Raw genomic sequence first — 6,727 nt, 5'->3', positions numbered from 1 at the left:
ACTCCTAGGACATTATGTTAGACAATGCATGCATTTTTAGTTCTATCAAGTTCATATTTATATCCAAAAACAGCGTTTTACTATGGCATTGATGTTGAGGAAATCGTTTCCCTCCAATAACCGGCAGTCAAGTCAGCGTAACAAATTAAATAATTAAAATTAGAAAACATTGGTAAAATATTATATTGTCATTTAAAGAATTATAGATTTACATCTCTTGAACGCAATCAACTTGCCAGATTTAAAAATAACCTTACTGGGAAATCACACTTTGCAATAATCTGAGCACTGCGCCCAGAAAAATACGCGTTGCGATACAGACTAGACGTCATGTTGGGGAGATCTAAAATCGAAAATACTATGTAAATAATCCATTACCTTTGATTCTCTTCATCAGATGTCACTTCCAGGTATCACAGGTCCATAACGAATGTAGTTTTGTTCAAAAAAGCTCATCATTTATGTCCAAAAATCTCCGTCTCGTTAGCACATGATGTAAGCCAGCCGGACTTCTCGTCATGAACGAGGGGAAAAAATATATTTCCGTTCGTTCAAACATGTCAAACGTTGTATAGCATAAATCATTAGGGCCTTTTTTAACCAGAACATGAATAATATTCAAGGTGGACGAATGCATACTCTTTTATAACGTATTGGAACGAGGGTACCCAACATGAACTAGCGCGCCAGGTGTCTAATGGGACATCAACGTTCCATGGCTCTTGTTCGGTCAGATCTCCCTCCAGAAGACTCAAAACACTTTGTAAAGGCTGGTGACATCTAGTGGAAGCAATAGGAAGTGCCAAAATATTCCTAAACCCCTGTGTTTTTCAATGGGATAGGTTTAAAGTCAATACAACACATCAGGTATCCACTTCCTGTCAGAAAATGTCTCAGGGTTTTGCCTGCCAAATGAGTTCTGTTATACTCACAGACACCATTCAAACAGTTTTGGAAACTTTAGAGTGTTTTCTATCCATATATAATAAGTATATGCATATTCTAGTTACTGGGTAGGATTAGTAACCAGATTAAATCGGGTACATTTTTTTTATCCAGACGTGCAAATGCTGCCCCCTAGACCCAACAGGTTAACCCTTGCAAGGCTGCTGCCCAAGACGGCATCCCTAGTCGCGTCCACAGAGCATGCGCAGACCAGCTGCCTGGTGTGTTTACAGACATATTCATTCACTCCCTCTCCCAGTCTGCTGTCCCCACATGCTTCAAAATGGCCACCATTGTTCCTGTACCCAAGAAGGCAAACTGAACTAAATGACTACCGCCCCGTAGCACTCACTTCTGTCATCATAAAGTGCTTTGAGAGACTAGTCAAGGATCATATTACTTCCACCTTACCTGCCACCCTAGACCCACTTCAGTTTGCATACCGCCCCAACAGGTCCACAGACGATGCAATCACCATCACACTGCACACTGCCCTATCCCATCTGGACAAGAGGAATACCTATGTAAGAATGCTGTTCATTGACTACAGCTTAGCATTCAACACCATAGTACCCTCCAAGCTCATCATTAAGCTGGAGGCCCTGGGTCTCAACCCTGCCCTGTGCAATTGGGTCCTGAACTTTCTGACGAGCCACCCCCAGGTGGTTAAGGTGGGAAACAACATCTCCACTTCGCTCACCCTCAACACTGGGGCCCCACAAGGGTGCGTGCTCAGCCCCCTCCTGTACTCCCTGTTCACCCATGACTGCGTGGCCACGCACGCCTCCAACTCAATCATCAAGTTTGCAGACGACACAACAGTATAGGGCTTGATTACCAACAACGACGAGACAGTCTACAGGGAGGAGGTGAGGGCACTCAGAGTGTGGTGTCAGGAAACAACCTCTCACTCAACGTTAACAAAACAAAGGAGATGATCGTGGACTTCAGGAAACAGCAGAGGGAGCACCACCCTATCCACATCAATGGGACAGTAGTGGAGAAGGTGGAACATTTTAATTTCCTCTTGGTACACATCACAGACAAACTGAAATCATCCACCCACACAGACAGTGTGGTGAAGAAGGCACAACAGCTCCCCTTCAACCTCAGGAGGCTGAAGAAATTTGGCTTGTCACCTAAAACCCTGACAAACTTTTACAGATGCACAATCGAGAGCATCCTGTCGGGCTGTATCACCGCCTGGTACTGCAACTGCACCACCCTCAACCGCAAGGCTCTCCAGAGGATGGTGCGGGCTGCACAACGCATTACACGGGATGCAAACTACCTGCCGTCCAAGACACCTACAGCACCCAATGTCACAGGAAGGCCAAAAAGATCAGCAACGACAACAGCCACCTGAGCCACTGCCTGTTCACCACGTTACCATCCAGAAGGTGAGGTCAGTACAGGTGCATCAAAGCTGGGACCAAGAGACTGAAAAACAGCTTCTATCTCAAGGCCATCAAACTGCTAAATAGCAATCACTAACTCAGAGAGGCTGCTGCCTACATATCACTCATATCACTGGCCACTTTAATAAATGGATCACTCTTCACTTTAAACAATGCCACTTTAATAATGTTTACATATCTTACATTACTCATCTCATATGTATATACTGTACCTTATACCATCTATTGCACCATGCCTATGCCACTCATCCATATATGTATATGTACATTGTCACGTCCTGACCAGTATAAGGTTAATTGGTATTGTAGTTTGGTCAGGACGTGGCAGAGGGTATTCGTTTTATGTGGTTCGGGGTGGTGTGTTTTGTTGAAGGGGCATTTGGTTTAAGTATTCCGGGGTTTTTGGGCACTGTTTGGTTTTCAGGTATTCTATGATTTTGTCTAGTATGTCTGTTTCTATGTTTGGTTAATTGGGGTTGGGACTCTCAGTTGAAGACAGGTGTTGTCTATCTGCCTTTGATTGAGAGTCCCATATATGAGGGTGTGTTTGTGTTTGTTATTTGTGGGTGATTATTCTGTGTTTAGTCTTGTGCCTTACCAGACTGTTTTTGTTGATCGTTCGTTCTTTGTTATTTTGGTGTTCATTTTGTATTTATTAAAAAAGCAAGATGAGCATACACATACCTGCTGCGTTTTGGTCCTTCACCGACGACAACCGTGACATACATATTCTTATTCCTCCCTTAAGATTTGTGTGTAGTAGGTAGTTGTTGGGAAATTGTTCGATTACTTGTTAGATATTACTGCACTGTCGGAACTAGAAGCACCAAGTATTTCGCTACACTCGCATTAACATCTGCTAACCATGTGTATGTGACCAATAACATTTGATTTGATTTGAATTTGATTTGATTTGAATGAGGGCGTGCTTGGCCTTCCCTTTCCTGTAGTCCACAATCAGCTCCTTTGTCTTGCTGACTTTGAGGGAGAGGTTGTTGTCCTGGCACCACACTGCCAGGTGTCTGACCCCCTGACCCCCTCCCTATACAGTGGGAGGGAAAAGTATTTGATCCCCTGCTGATTTTGTACGTTTGCCCACTTACAAAGAAATGATCAGTCTATAATTTTAATGGTAGGTTTATTTGAACAGTGAGAGACAGAATAACAACAACAAAAAATCCAGAAAAACGCATGTCAAAAATGTTATAAAATGATTTGCATTTTAATGAGGGAAATAAGTATTTGACCCCTCTGCAAAACATGACTTAGTACTTGGTGGCAAAACCCTTGTTGGCAATCACAGAGGTCAGACATTTCTTGTAGTTGGCCACCAGGTTTGCACACATCTCAGGAGGGATTTTGTCCCACTCCTCTTTGCAGATCTTCTCCAAGTCATTAAGGTTTTGAGGCTGACGTTTGGCAACTCGACCTTCAGCTCCCTCCACAGATTTTCTATGGGATTAAGGTCTGGAGACTGGCTAGGCCACTCCAGGACCTTAATGTGCTTCTTCTTGAGCCACTCCTTTGTTGCCTTGGCCGTGTGTTTTGGGTCATTGTCATGCTGGAATACCCATTTTCAATGCCCTGGCTGAGGGAAGGAGGTTCTCACCCAAGATTTGACGGTACATGGCCCCGTCCATCGTCCCTTTGATGCGGTGAAGTTGTCCTGTCCCCTTAGCAGAAAAACAACCCCAAAGCATAATGTTTCCACCTCCATGTTTGACGGTGGAGATGGTGTTCTTGGGGTCATAGGCAGCGCTCCACCTCCTCCAAACACGGCGAGTTGAGTTAATGTCAAAGAGCTCCATTTTGGTCTCATCTGACCACAACACGTTCACCAGATGTCCTCTGAGTCATTCAGATGTTCATTGACAAACTTCAGACGGGCAAGTATATGTATTCTTGAGCAGGGGGACCTTGCGGGCGCTGCAGGATTTCAGTCCTTCACGGCGTAGTGTGTTACCAATTGTTTTCTTGGTGACTATGGTCCCAGCTGCCTTGAGATCATTGACAAGATCCTCCCATGTAGTTCTGGGCTGATTCCTCACCATTCTCATGATCATTGCAACTCCACAAGGTGAGATCTTGCAAGGAGCCCCAGTCCGAGGGATAGTGACAGTTCTTTTGTGTCTCTTCCATTTGCGAATAATCACACCAAATGTTGTCACTTTCTCACCAAGCTGCTTGGCGATGGTCTTGTAGCCCATTCCAGCCTTGTGTAGGTCTACAATCTTGTCCCTGACATCCTTGGAGAGCTCTTTGGTCTTAGCCATGGTGGAGAGTTTGGAATCTGATTGATTGATTGCTTCTGTGGACAGGTGTCTTTTTTACAGGTAACAAGCTGCGGTTAGGAGCACTCCCTTTAAGAGTGTGCTCCTAATCTCAGCTCGTTACCTGTATAAAAAACACCTGGGAGCTAAGCACGCACCCCTGAGGGGCCCCTGTGCTGAGGGTCAACATGGCAGATGTGTTGTTACCTACCATCACCACCTGAGTGTGGTTTGTCAAGAAGTCCAGGATCCAGTTTACAGAGGGAAGTGTTCAGTCCCAGGGTCCTTAGCTTAGTGATTAGCTTGGAGGGCACTATGGTGTTGAACACTGAGCTGTAGTCTGTGAACAGCATTCTCACATATGTGCTCCTCATGTCCAGGTGGGAGAGGACAGTGTGGAGTGTAGTAGAGATTGCATCATCTGTGGATTTGTTGGGGAGGTATGTTCATTTTTTTGAAACATTTTTTATTTCACCTTTATTTAACTAGGTAGGCCAGTTGAGAACAAGTTCTCAAGTTTTCATTTTCAACTGCAACCTGGCCAAGATTAAGCATGTGAATTGAAGTGGGTCCAGGGTGTCTGGGATGATGGTGTTGATGTGAGAAATTACCAACATTTCAAAGCATTTCATGGCTACAGATGTGAGTGTTACGGGGCAATAGTCATTTAGACAGGTTACCTTGACATTCTTGGGCACAGGGACTATGGTGGTCTGCTTGAAACATGTAGGTATTACAACCACGGTCAGGGAAAGGAGTGAAAATGACACATTCTGTTAATCCGTCTGGCCTTGTGAATGTTTACCTGTTTAAAGGTCTTACTCACATTGGCTTTGGAGGGCGTGATCACACAGTCGTACGGAACAGCTGGTGCTCTCATGTATGGTTCAGTGTTGCTTGCCTCGAAGCATAGAAGGAATTTAAGCTGCTTGGTTGGTCAGAGTCACTGGGCAGCCTGCTGCTGGGTTTCCCTTTGTAATCCATGATAGATTGCAAGCACTGCCTCATTGGACTAGCGTCAGAGCTGGGGTAGTAGCATTTGATTTTAGTCCTGTATTGATGTCTATGAAGCCGGTGACTGATATGATGAACTCCTCAACGCCATTGGATAAATCCTGGAACATAATACAGTCTGTGCTAGCAAAACAGTAGCTTAGCATGCGCTTCATCGGGCCACTTCTGTATTGAGCACGTCACTGGTACTTCCAGTTTCAGTTTTTGCTTGTAAGTAGGAATCAGGAGTATAGAGCTATGGACAGATTTGCCAAATGGAGGACGAGGGAGATCTTTATATGTGTTTATGTGTGTGGAGTAAAGGTGATTTAGAGTATGGTCGCCTCTAGTTGCACAGGTCACATGCTGGTAGAAATGAGGTAAGACTGATTTCAGTTTCCTTGCATTAAAATTGCCGACCACCCTATTAGTTCCGCCGCTGATTGAGCATGTTTGCTTATGGCGCTATACAGCTCGATGAGTGTGGTCTTAGTGTCAGCATCGGTTTCTGATGGTGAATAAACAGCTACGAAAAATATAGATGACACACGCACATACACACACATAGACGGACACATACACAGACGGACAGACGGACGCACAAGCACTCACATGTACACACACGGAAAATGACATATCCACACACTAACATGTAGACACACACACACACACACACACACACACACACACACACACACACACACACACACACACACACACACACACACACACACACACACACACACACACACACACACACACACACACACACACACACACACAGACACTTTCTCTCTCTTTCTCTCCCCATCTCCACTGATTAGGGACTGAAAGGGGCCTGACAGGAAAGAGTACAGGCATTATATCAATTAGTGTTCTCACAGTGACACAACACCCCCTTCGCTGTCATGGCCTCACGGGTCAAAGTTGACGACAATCATAGAGGTCACTCCTAATGACCTCCCACTGTGTGTCTTTGTGTGTGTGTGTGTGTGTGCATGTGTTTATTTGTGTGTGTGTGTGCATTTGTTTCTGTGTGTGTTTATTTGTTTGTGTGTGTGTGTGTGTATGTGTGTGTGTGTTTGTGCGTGTTTATTTGTG

Source organism: Salmo salar, chromosome 01, assembly GCF_965601325.2.
Source record: "Salmo salar chromosome 01, fSalSal1, whole genome shotgun sequence".
Taxonomy (NCBI): domain Eukaryota; kingdom Metazoa; phylum Chordata; class Actinopteri; order Salmoniformes; family Salmonidae; genus Salmo; species Salmo salar.
The sequence above is the reverse complement of the archived record's forward strand: the minus strand, read 5'-3'. Positions refer to the sequence as shown.